We start from the raw sequence: 19,747 nt of genomic DNA, 5'->3' as shown, positions 1-19,747 counted from the left end.
GTTTCCGTTAAATCTAACCTCAATTTTCAATAGGAATTTTTATACAGCTTTCAATAACATACTTCACCCTCATTTATATACAGTGTTTTGGAGAAATTCCCGTCCGGCTCTTAAGGGTGTAATTAGGTATCGTGTATACATTATTTTTATGCAGTCCTTATTTTAAAAGCTACGTTTTGTGCTGCGTTTACACGTTTCTATTCAAAGCGGTATTAAATGGGCAAGTAAACACACAAGTACACACAACAACAACAGGACAGTTGGTCAAGATATTTGATATTCACCATCAAAAAATTGCCGTTCGTTTTCATTGCGTCTACGAAATACGCCCAAATCGCACAGGTCAAGGCGTACTTAAACAGGTACATTACCTTTTACGAGACGGGCTCGGCCATCTTTGCATGCTAAAGGCTTTTATGGGAGACTGCGCCACGTTTTACCGTCTTCCTACGGACGAATAGCTGTTGGTAAAGGCATTCCTTTCGGGCGTTCGCAAATTCCTTAGCTATATTTGTAATGTAGTAAGCCTTAGGGCTCCCGCACACGGGCCACCGGCCACAACCACATAACGCCGCTACCGGCATATTTCCTGTAGTATTCATACATTTTACAAAGACTCGCTGCTCACGCTACCTACAATCGTCGCTGCTCGCTTTGACCCGCACCGGCCACTAAACGCCGACACAAATCGCCGCAACACGCCTCTCGTGCGATTATAATGCTGCATGTATGGGTTAAAAAAGAAGCAGCCACCGACCACAAGTGTTGACTACCGGCCACAAGTGGCTGTCGCGCGCTTCAGCTACTTTTGTGGCCCTTCTTGTGGCGGCGTTTGTGGCTGTCGCGTGTAACCCGTGTGCGGCGACACTTAGATTTACACATATGATATACATATTTTATATATTTAACTGGTGGTTGACATCCAGCTTTTCATTTATTGTTATTGTCAGACGCACCTAAGTAATAGCGAAGTGAAAGAAAGAAAGAAAATACGTTTATTATTTTATAGTGACTCAAACAGTACTCATATCCTATTTTAGATGTTACTGTCTGTGACACCAAACAGAAAGGGTTCACATTAAGAAGAGATTAAGAAGAAGAGGGTTCACATAAATGGCGCAGTATTAAAAAAGCAATGCATAGCGCTGATTCTCAGCTGAGACCCTGGGTGACGTCACAGCCAGTTAAAATTTGTAAAAACAACAAAATTACTGCCTCTTGACTAGTTTGCCCTGCTGAACTGTGTATCTTCGATCTTTTTTGGATGATTATCCCGACCGCGCCTGTTTGGGTTAGCAAAGACCAACCAATTTTTAATAAAAATATTATATTGCATAACTTAACCAATAAATGTCAAACTAGTTCAGTGTGCCTAGTGGGAGTTTTCGATGTTTTTATACATGACGTAAACGCGAATTTATATGGAATCGAAACAGTTGTGCAGTAGTGCTACTAGATGGCGCTGTATCAATTCCTTAGAAATTCGCGTTTACTTCAACGCGATAATAACAGTATCAAACTGCCACTAGGCCCTCTGTGTGCTTTCATTATAGTCTTATTATCTGAATACGACCGATTTAGTGAATACTCGTGTTACAGCTGTAGAAGTAATAAAGTATTTCATGTAATTATTTTGGTGATTAATAGTAGTTTTTTATTTATTTAACCATTTTATTCTGTTTTTACAGGTACGTAACCTCATTCAACAGTGGACACAATAAGGTATTTCTATTTTTACCCGACTACGTCGAAGCCAAAAGGAAGTTCTATGTTCCACCATAGCACCTTAACTACTGGAAATCGGTTTTACAAGGAGACCACGCCATGACCGTTTTTGTACCTATGCATTTCTCTATTTCGTTCTGAAATATTTTCTCGTTTCGTTTTTTTTTTAGTCTCCTTTTTACGTAGTCGGGATATACTTTTTATACTTTATTTTTGGTAGTAGACCGGTTAACTTCTTACTGTACCTACGAGAACCGCAAAAAGTAATTCGAAATGGCAACTTCCATACAAAAATTACCGATTGTTTGTTAAGTGTAAAAAAAATACTTTTTCTCTTTTTGGTTGTATAGTATAATGACTGTTCATCATCATCATCGTCATATCAGCCGATGGACGTCCACTGCAGGACAGGCCTTTTGTCCCTGTCGCCTGCATTCAGCGAATCCCTGCGACTCGCTTGATGTCGTCAGTCCACCTGATGAGGGGACACTGCGCTTACTAGTGCGGGGTCGCCATTCCAGCACTTTGGAACCCCAACGTCCAACGGCTCTTCGAACTATGTGCCACGCCTATTGCCACTTCAGCTTCGCAACTCATTGAGCTATGTCAGTTCTCATGCGGATCTCCTCATTTCTGATTCGATCACGCAGAGATACTTCGAGCTCTTTCCATCGCCCGCTGTGTGACTCTGAGCCTTCATATGAGGCCCATAGTTAGCGACCAAGTCTATAATGACTGTTCAAATGAATGAAATTTTATTTGTTTTTTTTTCATTTTGAATAAGCCTTTGTGTTTGTTTTCTACAAAACAGCTAAGTTACGTTCTTTCAAGAGGGATTACCCGTTAAGAGATTCCTTTTGTGCATTTTCGAATTCCCATGTCGGATTTCTTAGGGAGTTACTTGTCTTACTTTAAGATTCTGTTAAGCTGTGGCTTAACTCTATTTCATGTTTGCTATTTCTCTCAACAGTAATATGAAATTGACCAGTAAAGTGTAAATTATTATTTTAAAATATTTCATGAAGTAAAGTAAAACCTTTAATTATAATATGTAACAGGTAAGATTCCTACCAGAGTGTTGGCCGACGAATTGAAAATTAATTCCTTGAACTTGGTTAAAAAAATCGGCCAAGTGCGTGTCACGTCACGCGCAGTGTAGGGTTCCGTAGAATAAGTTACTATTTTAATCTATAATGCACAAAAATATCACATTGGTCGACTATTACTATTTAAATAGCGATTGCTACTTAGCTGTTAAAGTTTTCCTTGTAATTTCATAATATATCTTACTCTTTTTGTAGAATTTAAACTATCGTGAGTGTTATTCATATTAATTGATTATGAAACACGGCTAAACCAACGATGCAAGAACCAGCTCATGACTAAGGACCCCGTATGGGTTCGAAACTAGTCGGGCATACTCCGACCTAATATCACGTGAGTTTTAGCCGTGTATCATAATCAATTAATATCTTACTCTAGTGAATTTGTTCCCGTATTCTTAAACAACTGTTTAGCCGGTAGAGAGCCCACTTGACTCAAACAAAAATTTGCTCTTAAAAGCTTAATGTTTTACAAACGAATCCCTAAATAGAAACATATATTGATAGAAGACCCCTCATATATTTCAAATACCTATCGAACGATATCCCACACTATGAAATAAATGAGTATAAAATAATTCATCCCCACTTACTATTACATGTGTTTACTAAAAAAAAATTTTCAAGGTTTTATTTTACGACTTTCTTTTTATTTTTAATGTACATACTCATGCTAATTTACTGCTTTGTAGCAGTAATAGTCTTTGTGCTAAACTCCCTACTTTACATGTACTAGAAAAAAAATATTTTTTATGGTTTTCTTTTACGATTTTGTTTTTATTTTTAATGTACATACTCATGCTAATTTACTGCTTTGTAGCAGTAATAGTCTTTGTGCTAAACCGCGGACAGATGGACATGGCGAAACAATGTTTCCTTGTGGACTAAGGAACCCTAAAAAGGTGGACATATTGGACTTTTGAAAAAATATATGCATCTCCTCTTTTGAGTCCCTATAAAACGAGCCAAGGTAGATACACCAATTTTATTTGATCTTTACGATACCGGTATACTCAACTAAACGTTGCGAAATATCGCAGAAATTTATTGCTTACAAGATTTCATTACGGTATGGAATGGTCTCAGTTACGTAACTTGCGTACACGGTATACGTAGCGTATATGTTGAATATGCCCAATATTTATATCTAGCCGACGCGCCGCGGTTTTACCCACGTAGTTCCTATTCCTGTGTGAATACAGGGATAAAATATAGCCTATGACACTCACAAATAACGTGGCTTTCTAGTGGTAAAAGAATTTTTAAAATCGGTCTAGTAGATTCAGAGATTACCCCCTAAAACCTCACAAACTTCACCTCTTTATAATTAGTATAGATAGATGAAGGTAAAGAAAATATTGTTTGCCTAGATGCGCAAGAATGACAATCATCATCATCATCATCATCATTATCAGCTTATTTTAAGGCCTCCCTCTTTAAAGAGTGGATATGGAACTTGGACTCACCAATTGGACTTCCTAACTCTGAATTCCTGAGAATTTTTACTGAAAACTTCTTAGAAGAAAGAAAATCTTAGTATGTACCTACTTCATAGCCCGACCTCAACCTCGAACCCTGGATCTATTTACCCGAAGCTACCTAGGCTAACTACTGGACTAACGAGAAAGAGGCTACGAGAGTAGAAGATATAAAAAAAATCAATAGAGACTTTATCATATTCAGAGCCAGATTGCGTCTAATATAAAAATCGCATACTAAAGTTTATCATATGAAATTGATAACAGTGAATGGTTTCTATAAATAAAATCTTGTATAGATACGGTTTTATCTCGGAAGAAATTCGTTATGTAACCTTATTATAAAGTAACCTTTACCAACGAGAGTATGAAAATCTTACTTATTTTAATCTTTCTTATTGAGCTTTCGCGAATTTTAATAAAGGTTTGATGAAGCTGCTAGTAGTAATGAGTACTAGGGATTCATTGCCAAGTAAGAGGTACATGAGATTATCATTTATGAAATTGATAACGGTGAATGATTTCTGAAATGAAATTTTACATAGATACGGTTTTATTTACGAAGTAATTAGTTGTGTAGTGTGTGTAGTATTATATTACCAAAGAGAAGTACAAAAAATCTCTTATAATTTTCTAAAGGTTTGAAAGAGCTACGATCTAACTACCCTACCAGTATGAATACTAGGAACTCATGAAAAGGTAAGAGGTGCCAGTGGTTAGGTCACGAATTTATTAATATGTAATTATGAAATTGATAACGGTGAATGGTTTCTGTAAATAAAATGTTATCGTTACGATATTATGTAACCAGATCACACGAAAAAAATCAATTTACCACCACTTTTAATTAGCTTTGGAAAATTCGATAATAGGTTTGATCTAGCTACCAGTATAGTAATGAGTACTAGGAACTCATGAAAAGGTGAGAGGTGCAAGTGGGTAACCTTGATGCAGCAGCTGAGCCGGTCGCGTCTGCCCGGGCCGACGTTCGATTTTCACTTGGGGCATCAGCGCGCCCCTCTCACCCGGGTGGGCGTGGTCTGCGGGCCGGTCAATAGCACGGCGCCGCGCGTCTCGCTCCCGCTCGCGGGCACTGCGTATCGGCGTCTTTTTCGCCCTGGGGATGATTGAAACGTCTGATGCCGCAGGCGCCCCGCGCTCCCCCTCATCAAGGACGTTCAGTGAATCCGTCCCTCTCTGCCGCGGTAGCACGTGTCCCCGTTACTATTTCATAATATGTGTGCCCCCCTAGTGCCGCGCGAAAATTCTCTAGCAATTATGACTCAAGTGCCTCATGAATTTGGTGAACGGCTCGCGTGAAAGGATTGTACGGCTGTAAAATATGAATACGCCAAGTGTTAGTGGACATTTCGGGAACGGCCGGTGTGCGCTGACATGGAGATAAGAGGAGTTTCCGGGAACATCGCGTTGTATATTCCGTCCTCATTCTCTTGCCTTACTAGCGCTCTCTATATTTTCCGAGGTATGTGTACTATTTAATCGCCATTTGTGACCGTTTTATCATTTTCATACAGAATAGGGCGTGCACAGGGTTTTTAACTACGGGTATTATGTAGGTGGGTACTAAATGAGATTTCTTCGTGTAATATAAGATACATAATCAGTCCTCAGAGTAGGCAGGGCATTTTTGTATCTATGCACGTCACTGATTTGTAACCATTTTATAATTCTAATGTACTTATTGTTTCCAATATATTTTATAGAAATCGTAAATAATCTTAATATAAGGTCATTCATCACGAAATCTCAAAAACCACTTGATGTGCAAAGGTGAAATTTGGCAGGGAGGTAGTTTATAGTTAGTGGAGGATTTTGCAATAGGGCCGGATTAAAGAGGTCTAAGGGCGGACGCAGTCGCGGGCGTTCGCTAGTTCATTGTATAAAACTAACTCGGTTATTAAATTTAAAAATATAATAAATTAAAAAAAAATATCCGAGTGATGTTATATTGCATTTGCTAATTACCCCCCGTTTCCCCTTTCAATAGAACATTCCTCGAAGTGGAGTAACATCGTGACATTTGCGAATGAATCAAATATAGGGCGTGTCGAACGTACTCGTGCAAATGTAATTCTTCCATTGTACATCGATTTTTCAAACGTATTTTCGGAGAAGGTTGAGTTATCGATCGTTTTTTTTTAATTCTTTACAAGTTAGCCCTTGACTACAATCTCACCAGATGGTAAGTGATGATGCAATCTAAGATGGAAACGAACTAACGTATTAGGAAGCGGGCTAACTAGGAGGAGGATGAAAAATCACACCCCTTTTCGGTTTTTACACTACATCGTTCTGGAACGCTATATCGCTTACGTCTTTGCCGGTAAGGTGGTAACTAGCCAAGGCCGAAGCCACCCACAAGCCAGACCTGGACCAATTAAGAAAACCTCAATCCCAGAGAAACCAGGACCTCCATCTTGTAAATACACCGACCATACCACTGCGCCAAGAAGGCTGTCAAAATCGGTAGTTATTGACTAAGTCTAAGTAAAAGCGCCTGCAATAACCAGACCTACTACATTTTATAAAGGGTAAAAATACCATTTTGGTAAAAACGATGGTAGCTTTGGAAGGTTTTAAGGTTATTTGTCCAAGTTTAAAGTGACAATAGAGATATTTTATACCGGACGCCCGCGACTTCGTCCGCCCTTAGACCTCCTTAATCCGACCCTCTTGCAAAATCCTTTCGTAGGTAAGCACGTCGCAGCCTGAACTACAACATTGCTTACCATGTGATTGTCAAGAGCACCTCGCACTGCCCTCGTATCATAAACAAGCTCATGTCTAAGAACGGCATATGCATTCGAAACTAGTCGGGTATAGTCCGACGATAATCACGTGAGCTTAGTAATTTATATTAATACTAGCGGACGCCCGCGACTTTGTCCGCGTGGAATTTAGTTTTTCACAAATCCCTCGGGAACCATGGATTTTTCCGGGATAAAAAGTAGCCTATGTGTTTGTTAATCGAGACTATAATATATCTTAATACCAAATTTCAGGTAATTCGGTTCAGTAGTCGAGGCGTGAAAGAGTAACAAACATTCATATCATCAAAATTATCAGTTTTCGCAAATCTCGGGAAACCATGGATTTTTCGGGATAAAATAGCCTATGTGTCAATCCAGAGTAAAATCTATTTCCATTCCAAATTTCAGCCAAATCGCTTCAGTAGTAGCGGCGTTAAAGAGTTACAAACATCCAAACAAACTTTCGCGTTTATAATATTAGTAGCATAGTATAGGATTGTAAATGCGAAAGTAAGTCTGTCTGTCTGTTACCTTTTCACGGCTAAACGGCTGAATCGATCAAGATGAATTTTGGTATAATGGTAAATGGGATCTTTGAACAAAACATAGGGTACTTTTTGACCCTAAAATAAAAAAAATAAAATGGGGTGAAATAGGTGTAGAAAGTTTGTATGGTAAGTCCTTAATTTTTAGAGTTACAGTTTTAAAAATCTATTTATAAATCATGAAAAAAATACGAAATATAATGTAATTGAAGAAATTTTAAAATTCAACCCCTAGAGTGGTGGAATATTGGTTAAAAGTTTACATTGATTTCCACGCGGACGAAGTCGCGGGCGTCAGCTTGTTTTTTCATAAATGTGTTTCCAACGGAAAATTTGCCACCAAAATGTCACTGCAGCATCATTATGTCTCCATAGACGCCGCCTGGTCGACGCCAGTTGTCTAGACGCGAAATAATTATATCGAGCCAAAGGAGGCGGGTTCCGATGTGAGTCACCCGAATTTGTCTTAGGATCGATGGCATCTCGTCCATTTGTCGGCGAAGGTCAGAGTGTAATCGAATACGGCCTAATGTTTGCTTTGAGACCCGCCGAATCCGATACGCAGCTTTTTGTATTGATTCCCGTGTAGGTTTGCGGATTTGCATCTATTTCCAAGGTGGTATTTCTGAAAATACCTTTGCCAACAACTCGAAAAGTTTACTTATTTGGGTTCACTGCTCTATGAAGTAAGATTGTGCCTTAAATGGCACATTTTATTGGCAGGTTTTCATTGAACATTTCCATCTATTATGTGTTTATTATATCTTGTATTAAAAGTTGGAGGCTTAAATTAGGCGGTGGGTTCCGATGTGATTCACCCGAATTTGTCTTAGGATCGATGGCATCTCGTCCATTTGTCGGCAAAGGTCAGAGTGTAATGGAATACAGCCTAATGTTTGCTTTGAGACCCGCCGAATCAGATACGTAGCTTTTTGTATTGATTCCCGTGTAGGATTGCGGATTTGCATCTATTTCCAGTGTGGTATTTCTGTAAATACCTCTGCCGACAACTCGAAAAGGTTGCCTATCTGGGTTCACTGCACTATGAAGTAAGGATGTGCCTTAATTGGCACATTTTATTGGCAGGTTTTAATTAACTTGCCCTTTTGGTATGTCTATATATCTCGTGTTAAATCTCTGACCATCTATTTCCAATGTAGTATTTCTACTGACTCCTAGAAAAGGTTATTTATCTAGGTTCACTGCACTTTGAAGTAAGTTTTGCTGATTGTGCCTTAAATGGCACGTTTTCTTTTCAGGTTTTACTTAAACTGCTCTTTTAGTTATTTTTTTGTGTTAAACCTTGTAGGCTTAATTTGTTACCTCCTGTGGCCATCTATTTCAAATTTGGTATTTCTTAATGAATGTAGACATCTCGACGATCTCGATTTTTTTAAAAGTTTACCTATCTTGATGTTCTTTGCACTTTGAAGTACGGTTTACTGATTGCCTTAAATGTTACATTTTCTTTTACTTGACTTGTTACTTCAAATTTTGAAAGCTAAATTAAATTTACTTCCTGCCATTCTGTTGAAATGATATAAATACTTGAATATCTTATTTATTTATTTATTTATTTATTTGTAACGCCAACAATGACAGCAGAAAACATTATATATAAGTGAGTTACAAAATTCTTGAACTACTGCAGCCATCTTTTACAGGCATTCACAACACTGCAGAGTCCGGTTAATAACTTAAAGTAAAAGATTAACCTACAATCTAAAATAATTTACCAAAAATTTACAATAATAAAAAAATAATTAAAATGTCAAAATCAAGAAGGTTTACAATATTAATTAAAATGTCAAAATCAAGAAAGTTTACAATACTAATTAAAGTGTCAAAATCAAATAATTGTGTCAAAATCAAATCTTTGGTGACGACATTACAAGGACATTGTCGATCATCTTTTTTCGATATTTGTATTAGTTGACTACGAAAAAGTTACATCACACTGAAAGTAAGTTATATTGCCTTATATGGCACATTTTATAAAACTTCTCATGTTGCTATTTTTTGATCTAATCTTGGAAAGTTTAATTTTTTTATACAGTAATAATTGACTCCAAGCAAGTGGTAAAATATCGCCTATATATACAATACTCCACAAGGCTTGCAACTAACACGATAAAGTCTAAAGGGTTGTAAGAGGGTTTGAGAGAAATCTTCACCCTATGTAAATTGAAATATTACGGTAGGCTTTATTGCGTAAGTTGCGTGTATAAGTTGGTCTTACGATGTAAAGACTAACTCCATTAATGTGTGTCACTAACTTGGTTAGTGTTACGTAACCTTTGTTCCTAACTAGATACAGCCGGTGCTGGTAATCGGATTGTCAATGCAAACGCTGTTCAATTATGCTCATAACATTGACCTCTTATAATAAAAGGACGCGGAAACATGTAGAAAATTTCAATTAAAAACTGGCCAATATTGCTTTGCCTTTAAATATATGCCAATATTCAATAAAATTCCAAATTCAGAGCAAATTCAACCTTAAGCATTGAGTTTAAGGTTGAATTTGCAAATGTGTCTACTTGATTTGAGTGCCAAGAAGTTGTGTTGGCACTTGTGGGGACAGTGGGGACGTCTTTTGGTCGCTGATTGTGCATCCACTTTTTATAGAAGATCGATGGCTCAAAGATATAAATATGACCAATTTTGACATCTATGCTCTATCTACTCGTATCTGTCTAAAATACATAAAAGAAAGTCGTGTTAGTTACACTATTTATAACTGTAGAACGGCTAAACCGATTTGGCTTGGAAACCAGGGGACGGACATAGGATACTTAGGGTAGGAGTATGGTAGGGAAAAGGTTGAGTAGGGGTAGGGTAGGTGTAGGATGGGAGTAGGGTAAGGTAGGGGTAGGTTTCAGGTGAAAGAAGTCGCGGGCGTCCGCTAGTTACTAATATTATAATGAGGTTAAAGTTTGTAATTAATCTACCTAATCGATTTTGAAAATTCTTTGACCACTAAAAAGCCCTGCCTGTTATTTGTGAGTGTGTGATAAGCTATATTTTATCCCGGCATTCTGCGGGTAAAACTGCGAGGCGTCAAATTGGAGGCAAGAAAGGAAAGGCAGTATTTTTTTTCAATTAAGTAAAATTAGTTTTTTACCTACGGTAGTTAGTTATAGAGTTTGGAATGTGGTGGCTTTGTAATGTTAAAATCACCCATTCAAAGTATACACAGGTTCAAAAATGTAAACCCGATCCCCTTTGAGAACAGAATACTAAATAGATGAGACTCCTCGCGTAGGATTCCTTGGACCGGCAGAATACGGGAAGCGGCAAGTTGCATAATTAATTTTCTTGACAATGTTTAAACGGTGCTAGTCATTTGTTATTTATAGCACTTGAATCACCATGCATTCTATGAGTTCGTTTATTAAACTGTAACAGATCTATACCTACCTACTTTATATTATAAAGCTGAAGAGTTTGTTTGTTTGAACGCGCTAATCTCAGAAACTACTGGTTCGATTTGAAAAATAAATGATTTTTTAAATTGTATATAAATTAAGACTCGCTTGTCGCAGTCACAAGACAAGCGAGTCGCAGGGATTCGCTGGATTCGCAGGATGCAGGTGGCTCAGTATCGTGATGTTTGGAAGTCCTTACAAAAGGCCTATTTCCTGCAGTGGACGTCCATTGGCTGATATGATGATGATGATGATGATAAATTAAGAGTACGCTAATAGCAAAGTAATTTTGTAAAAGTAACAAGGTATCTGCGATAATTACTTTCGGAGCTACAGCGATTTAAAGGGTCAGATTTGCGGCGCTGTCGCGGATCCCTGAAAAACGCCCCATACAAAATGGTACGAACTTATCACGTCGTAGGCAATTAATGATCGTTAGATTTGTACGGGTGTTTAAACAAAATGACTAATATCTTTGTTATTTCTGCGTTTATGTTTATAGTTCAAATATTAAAAAATGTCACATTGAATGTAAGGAAGCTAAAACTGTATGAATTTTCATCTAATTACGATAAAATATTTTTAGTAGATTTTGAAATTTTATAATCTTATTTATTTTGCAAATATCCAGTCAATCTTTGCTTTTTATATATAAATTAGTTAACATTGACCTTATTTACCCGAATGTATCAAAAAAATCAATATATTCAAACCTAGTCATCATCCCCATTCTTTCACCAATTAAAAGCTACATTATCAGGGAGTAACATGGGATATATTTTATTCCCGTACTCCTGCGGGATAAGGTACTACGCGGGATAAGGAACTACGCGAGTTTCTTCTACTTAGTATAAAATAACAAAACCATGATTCATGGTAAGTTATAAAATTATAAGGAAAATTGTCACGCCGGCAGCAGTACTTGATAGCCGTAAACGTACATGTGATGTGCACACTACGTTTAATTAGGGTAGGCAGTAGGCACTATACACAGGGTGTTCCGTAACTATTACGACATCTCTACAGGATGATAGCTGACATCAATGCCTACTAGAATAACGCAGTATATTATGTTACTCGAAATTTTACGGTTAGATTGATTTTTGTACAAAATACAAAAATCCCTACCTTTAGTGCAATTTAGTCATACAATGTGATGAAAATATACTTAAGTGTTGATTTTATACATGGTAATTATTTTTTAATACTTATTTCGAGTAATGAAAATTTAATTTTTCTACTGTCCTGGCTAGGCCTTGATGTCAGCTATCAAAAATATACAAATAGTAATATTTGGAAAATTATTTCTCCAATCTTGATTCCTTTGTAAGTTATCTCTTGATCTATTTCTTTAACTTATTCTGAAAATAATTTTACCAATAGAAGGCCACGTTATTTGCGAGTGTCACAGGCTATGTTTTATATCCGTATTTTCACGAGAACGGCAATTGCGCGGGTGAAATCGCGGGGCGTGGGCTACTAATTAAAAAAAATAATGTAACCTTTGATCCGTCTTCCTATCCATTCTTGTATGGTATTGTATAGTATTGTCTTGTTTGTTCTTTGTGGTGTAGATTCTATACAAATATTATAAAGCTGAAGAGTTTGTTTGTTTGAACGTGCTAACCTCAGGAACTACTGGTCCGATTTGAAAAATTCTTTCAGTGTTACATAGCCCATTTATCGAGGAAGTCTATATTATGAGGGCGGCTATATTATGCCCGTATTCCTACGGGAACGGGAACCACGCGAATAAAACCGCGCGGCGTCAGCTAGTAAAGTATATTTTCTTCTTACTTTTATGTTTATAACCCAAAATTTTCAATATAATATATTCTCTGTAAAGCATCTGCCGATTATTATTTTACTTACTAAGGTTTCAAATTTCCGTGAAATATTGTGAACCTTTCGCAAATTTTATCCAGAAATAAGCTGAAATTTCATAAAATAATAATTCGGAGTTATAATTTCCTGTTAAATTATGTGAATATAGGTGTAGAGTTTAACAAATTAATTAATTCGTTTCGAAAGGTCAAACATAATTAAGTAAAATAAATTTGCTTAATATTAATTTAACTTTTTACCTATCGGTAAAGCCCTTGCGGAGTAACTTGACACCAGGCTCGAATGATGTTTGTACTGTGTTTATTTGGTTGAGTTTGGTAGCCATGGCGTCAAGTTATTGCACACGAGTTATACTTCTGATTCTTTGCCCGATTAAAATACACATCTTCTTCAACATGGTTGAACTGCCATGTTGGTCTAATGGCTGGTCTCGGTAACTTCTGATGTCCGGCGTTTGAGTCCTTGGGGTTAAAAAATTGTTGGGAATTTGGTAGTGTTACAGAACGTGTCTCGGAAAGCACGCACGTTTTGTGTTGTGATAGTAATCGTTACAAAAAAATTAAACATTATTACCCTAAGTCCGCCAATCCGCATTGGAGTAGCTTCGTGGGTATAAGCTCCTCACTTCTATAACGTAGGTCTGGCCCTGCCCTAGGCCGTTAAAATAGGGTGATAATGATGCCTTTTCTATACACACATTTCGCTATTAAGATAGGCGTCAACATATCCGCATCGTAAGTATCGGACGCACAAACGAAATTTTACCACACGTATAACGCAGGCCTGGCCCTTCACTATGCTAAATAGACCGATAATGATGCCTTTTCTATTCATAGAGGTAAAATACACACATTTCACCATTAAGATAGGCGTCCACATATCCGCATCATTAGTATTGGACGCACGAACGGAATTTTTACTTTACGGTAGATTTGTGCGATCCGTAGGTACAATACCGAGCAGCGGACGCACTTGTATGGCTTTCTATACAAAGAATACTACGATCCGTTTATTGCGTCCGATACTTACGATGCTGAGTATGTGGACGCCTACCACTACTCGCCACTTTAATCTAAATAGTTCACGTGAACAGTGAACGGCGGGAACATGGACATGACATTACAGTGACATCATCGCTTGGGACTGAATCACACAAGCGCCAGCGTTTGTGGTTACATAGTCATAAATGTGTCGAGTAACACGCCCAAGAGGAGACAATGACTAGACCTCGTCCGGTTACGTATTACGTATCCTACAACCAATGCAAAAAATATTTTTACGACACTCCGTACGTACCTGTTAGAGCAGTAACAATATATCGATTTTTAAGCTATTGCATAGATTTTATCGCGGGCTTTTTAGCGTGACGACCGAATCAAGAAATTCCGTAACGAAAATAAACCTAACACCCAAGCCGTGCATCAAGTTAAGACATATCGACGTTGTCATATCGACTCAACTGTACAAGTGATGTGAAACTAAGAAGCAAAACTTATTAAACCGATTTTAAACTGTTCGATTCCAGTTCATTTTTTATTTATTCATTCATTTATTTTTTATTCTTTTTTAGAAAAAAATGATTGCGGAGCGGAGTTCAATAAATAAAATATGTTATGTAATGTAAATATGTTAAATTTAATTTATTTCACCCCGCTCCGCTTACCGGTTTCACGATTAGGTACCTATATGAATTATTAAACTAGCTCGCAAGTCCCTGTCCACTTAAGAGGAGCGAAGATTTTGTGCAAACCTATTGGTTAACAGTCAAAGTAACGTCATAAATCAAAAGTGATGGTCTTATTCACTGAAAAGTAAGGTCTTTTTTACTACTTACTACTTTTATTGTTACTTTAGCTTTACATGGAGAAACTGGCTGTTAGACAGGAATGTAAAATGTTTCAAAGATAAAACATCCACAATTGTTGATATTTACACGAAATCTCGAAATGTTTCTTTTGATTGAACGCAACGCATTGTTTAGTATTGACCTGTGGAATAGACATTCCTGAGCTAGATAAAAAGTTCAACAACAAATCGAATGTATTCTTTCCTAGAAACCTGTTAGCCAGTTGTGTGGGTTTGAGTTACTCTATGGCTTCAGTTCGTTGATACTTTGGAGCGGGCTACGTTGCCTTTTAGTGTGAAAACGTGCAATACAAGTCACGACTATCAGCCTATTTTGACGGCCTATTATAAGCCTAGACCTCTCTCCGCTTAGGAGAGGATAGAGCTTATGCTTACCACGCTAAAATGCGGATTGAACTCTTCTCAGAGTACGAGTAAGATCATTATGTGAAGATAATGACTGGGACCTAACGTGCTCTTCGAGGCACTTTTTTTTTTAATTCTTTACAAGTTAGCCCTTGACTGCAATCTCACCTGATGGTAAGTGACGATGCAATCTAAGTTGGAAGCGGGCTAACTTGTTAAGAGGAGGATGAAAATCCACACACCTTTCGGTTTCTACACGACATCGTACCGGAACGCTAAATCGCTTGGCGGTGCGTCTTTGTCGGTAGGGTGGTAACTAGCCACGGCCTCCCACCAGCCAGACCTGGACCAATTAAGAAAACCTCAATCGGCCCAGCCGGGGATCGAACCCAGGACCTCCGTCTTGTAAATCCACCGCGCTAACCACTGCGTCACGGAGTTGTTACGCCACCAACTTTCCAACACCGGGCTGATAATTTCACTGTTAATAATACCTACTCGTGTATTAATAATTGTATTATGGGACTATAGTCTATCGTTGGTATGAAAATATTATAGCTTGGCAAATTCGTTCATAACTCGCCCGATGGTCCGCGCGGGCCGGGCGGACGTAGCTATCCCCCGCGCGCACGACTTCATATCCGCGCAGTCCTTCCCTCTGCCCCGCGCGCACGTCCTCACACCTGCGCAGGCCTTTCCCCCCGTCGCCCGCATATCATGGTAGTGTTATCAACAAACTTGTCAAGCTATAGTTTACTTAGCTTGACAAGCTTGTCTTAATAATTAGTGACTTCCTTACCATTCGTCGCGACACGTATATTTAGTTAAAGCTTAACGTTCTTGTACACTGGAGTAATAATCATAATACTTAAAATGTTATCATCATTAATAAGATGTTCGCATATTACAACAAGAACCGCACCCGCACGAAAACCAAACGTAGGTTGTCTGGATTGCTACTTGCGATAAGGCCGCCTTTTGTATGCTGATCTCTTCTTAATATGTTTTTATTTCACATGCATTTGTCTTTGTGGTGTGCAAATAAAGTATATCCATCTATCTAAACGTATGTAATACGTAGAATCTGCTTTTCGAAGTGAAAGTATACTCATAATAATAATTAATTTAAGCCTGATTTAAATTTATTACATACATACTCAGGAATTTTAATCATTGTATGAATTGAAATTTTCATTTAGCATAAGTTTAAATACTTATTAGCTTTAAAGACATACATTATACAAATAATGACCTTGCAACAAAACGCTTACACAATTTTTGAATATGTATATTACTTTGTATAATTTTACTTTTTGGTAATAATGTTTTTGAATTTAGTTATTGAAGTCTATATATTTTTATACATAAATCCCATTTTTATTATTTGTAACGATAAATGCGTTAAGCACTGTTACTGCAGCGTATCTTGCGGTAATCTGCTTACAGCTTTAGAGATTTTTACTTAATGCCAGTGTCAGTAAATTTTTAGTACCTCCGCATAGATTATATAAAATAACTTGTATTTGCTCATGTGTCATAACATACTGTCGCATGTATGCCCGTGTCACGGTATCTCTGAAATGTTGTATCTAGATAATTTGTAAATAATATCCGATAAAATTAAGTCTGTTAAAATCATTTTAATTAAAGTTTTAGTGCGGTACAGTAGTGTGCTAGATAAATAATTAAATTAATTAATTAATATTTCGTAGTGATTAATTGTGTAGTGAATAGATAATTTTTATCTTTCGACTTATAAAAGGTGCGTTATATATTTACAGTGTGTAGGTACGTGTGTTTGTCTGTGGCATACTAACTTACAAATGGACCGATTTTAATGTGGTTTTTTTTAATAGAAAGCAGAGATGAATAAAATGAAGCTTCGTCTGCTATAGCTTGGCAAATTCATTGATGACACTTCCATGATATGCGGGCGACGAGAGGAAAAGGACTGCGCGGGTATGAAGTCGTGCGTGCGGGGCATAGGGAAGAACTGCGCAGGTATGAAATCGTGCGCGCGAGGCATCACTACCCCTCTCTTGACCCCCGCGGATCAACGAGAGTGTTACGAAGGAATTTGCCAAGCTATAGTTAAATAATAAAATTAGCTAGTCAGAAAGGCATGCAGCATCCGTCGATCGTAGATCGTTGGATGGGCCCCGAAGCGTCGCGGAATTGTCATTTGTTTCGCAAATACTTACCCATAGAAAGTAGCACCTTTCCACTTTATTCGTGTTGCGGCTTGTGTTTTTACATTTCCAAAATGAACATGAAGGCATAATTAAGGGATTAAACAAGAAAAGACAGCAAAATATTTTTTTAAGTCCACGTCCACTCATAGCATGCGCTCGTTGCAGACTAAAATAAGATGTGCATGCACGTCTTTGAGAAATGACATAACATTGGGCGTTCTTTAATATGTAGGGGCCCACCTAACGATTTATATCGATGGCAGCATCAAATAGTGTTAATAATTCAACAATTCTGTACTACTTATTGCAGAGTTTAGTATTCATAACGCAAAATTTTTATTATTTAAATAATAAAACGAATACGGTGACATTCCATATTTATAGACTTGATGCCGGTACATTCGTCGCTCGTATTATTTTACTGGCGATAAAGAGAGCCGAGCGAGAAAATTATGTGCGTTAATTTTATATGGGGGTGGAAGATTAATAAAACATTTCGTTGTTGCTGTTTGTTACAAAATGCGTTTGGTGTAATTTATAGGAACTACTATTTCAAACAGGTAGTCTATTTATTTATTAAAATTTATAGAAACTAATATTTCAAATACTTAGTATATTTATACACTTTATTAAAGAACTTATGGTTTTACGAATAAAGAATTGGGGTTGTTACTAATATTACGTAATTAGCGCACTCGACACGAGTGCGTCCGATCGCTATTCAACGTGGTGGTCGACTGCCTAATGCCTATGCCGTATGCGCGACGCGCGGGCGCCGCGGCTTATAGTGTTGCGAAACGTTTATAGTGAAGTGCTATAACCTCCCCCTACCTGCTAACGCCTTCCTATTTCTACTGCTAATGGCTGGGTTCCTACTATGCTGGACCGGCAGATTTGCCGGAAACACCAAAGAAAAGCCGTGATAGATCTCTGCCTCCGATTCCGGAGGGTGTGGGTGCGAATCCGGTCCGGGGCATGCACCTCCAACTTTTCAGTTGTGTGCATTTTAAGAAATTAAAGATCACGTGTCACAAACGGTGAAGGAAAAACATCGTGAGGAAACCTGCATACCTGAGAATTTCAATTCTATGCTTGTGTGAAGTTTATCAAGCGGGTTGCAGGGAGCCGCTGGATGCTGCCGGCTCGAGATCGTTGTGCTTGGTGGTCCATGCAAGAGGCCTATGTCCAGCAGTGGACGTCTATCTGCTGATAAGGTGAAGTCTGCCAATTCGCATTCTACGAAGTCTGCCAATCCGCGTTTGAGAGGAGATCGAGTCTCCTCGAATAGGGGTTCATAATGATGGACACTATAAAGGTTTGCACATTACACTGAATGTATGTGCATGGTTGCCTGGAATAAAAGAAGAAGAAAGAAAAATGAAGCGTAAATAAATAGATACGAGTACATATATAAAGACAGATATGGGGAAATGATGTTGCCCGACAACTCAGTTGATGAGTTATCAATATTTTGTATGAAAACATTGTCTCAGTAATGCAATTACATGACATAATTCCACTATTAATCTGAACTGAAATTGACGTGAGTGAATATACGATGCTACGTGTAATATATTTCGTGCCATGATCCTCCTTTCAATCAACAGCTGTTCAGCTTACAGTTGGGCCACGGCATTGCAGCGACGCTTTTGGCTAAAGATGGCTCTATTGAACTTATCTGTTTGGTTATGGTAGTTTATTATGTGTTCATTTATTTGTTAATTTATAAAATTAAGTATAGATTATTTCGTTATGTATATGTCAACCAAAGTGAGACATAAACGACAGCAGTTTTTTTAATGCATTCAACTTTTTAGTGAACTTAGTCTTATACAATATTCAACTGTAAACTAACAGTTTCAATAGATAATATTTCTGGTTTTGATAAATGGAAAATGTCTGACTTAAAAACCGACTGATGATTTTACCTAAATTATTTATATTGTTAATTGTTGTTAAGAGCTGTGATAGCCCAGTGGATATGACCTCTGCCTCCGATTCCGGAGGGTGTGGGTTTGAATCCGGTCCGGGGCATGCACCTCCAACTTTTCAGTTGTGTGCATTTTAAGAAATTAAATATCACGTGTCTCAATCGGTGAAGGAAAACATCGTGAGGAAACCTGCATACCAGAAAATTATCTTAATTCTCTGCGTGTGTGAAGTCTGCCATTCCGCATTGGGCCAGCGTGGTGGACTATTGGCCTAACCCCTCTCATTCTGAGAGGAGACTCGAGCTCAGCAGTGAGCCGAATATGGGTTGATGACGACGATTTATATTGTTATTAAAGTATTTTTGACTTGTTAATTTTCATCATCATTTCATTCATCATTGGTTATAGCGTTAACGCTTGTGTTTTGAGCTTTTTGAGCAGTGGCCCGAAGTATCTCTCTCTGCCTAACCCATTAAAGTGTAATGCCGTATTGGCTGCCGGTTCCATTTAAACACTAA

General features: G+C 37.8%; 1 protein-coding gene across 10 annotated transcripts in view; it reads left to right on the top strand.

Annotated features, from left to right (window-relative positions):
* Positions 1-19,747, top strand: part of LOC112058339 (plasma membrane calcium-transporting ATPase 3) — a 254,080-nt gene that overhangs the window by 97,924 nt on the left and 136,409 nt on the right. The window contains exon 1 of one of the 10 annotated variants that reach the window (XM_052889312.1): positions 5,540-5,789. The exons of the other annotated variants lie outside the window; for them this stretch is intronic. The gene's annotated coding sequence lies outside the window, so the exon portion shown is untranslated. Of the gene's footprint in view, positions 1-5,539; positions 5,790-19,747 lie in introns of those variants that run through there. 10 annotated transcript variants of the gene reach the window in all.

Source organism: Bicyclus anynana, chromosome 25 (genome assembly GCF_947172395.1).
Source record: "Bicyclus anynana chromosome 25, ilBicAnyn1.1, whole genome shotgun sequence".
NCBI classification, from domain to species: Eukaryota; Metazoa; Arthropoda; class Insecta; order Lepidoptera; family Nymphalidae; genus Bicyclus; species Bicyclus anynana.
This window is presented reverse-complemented; position numbering and strand designations above follow the sequence as displayed.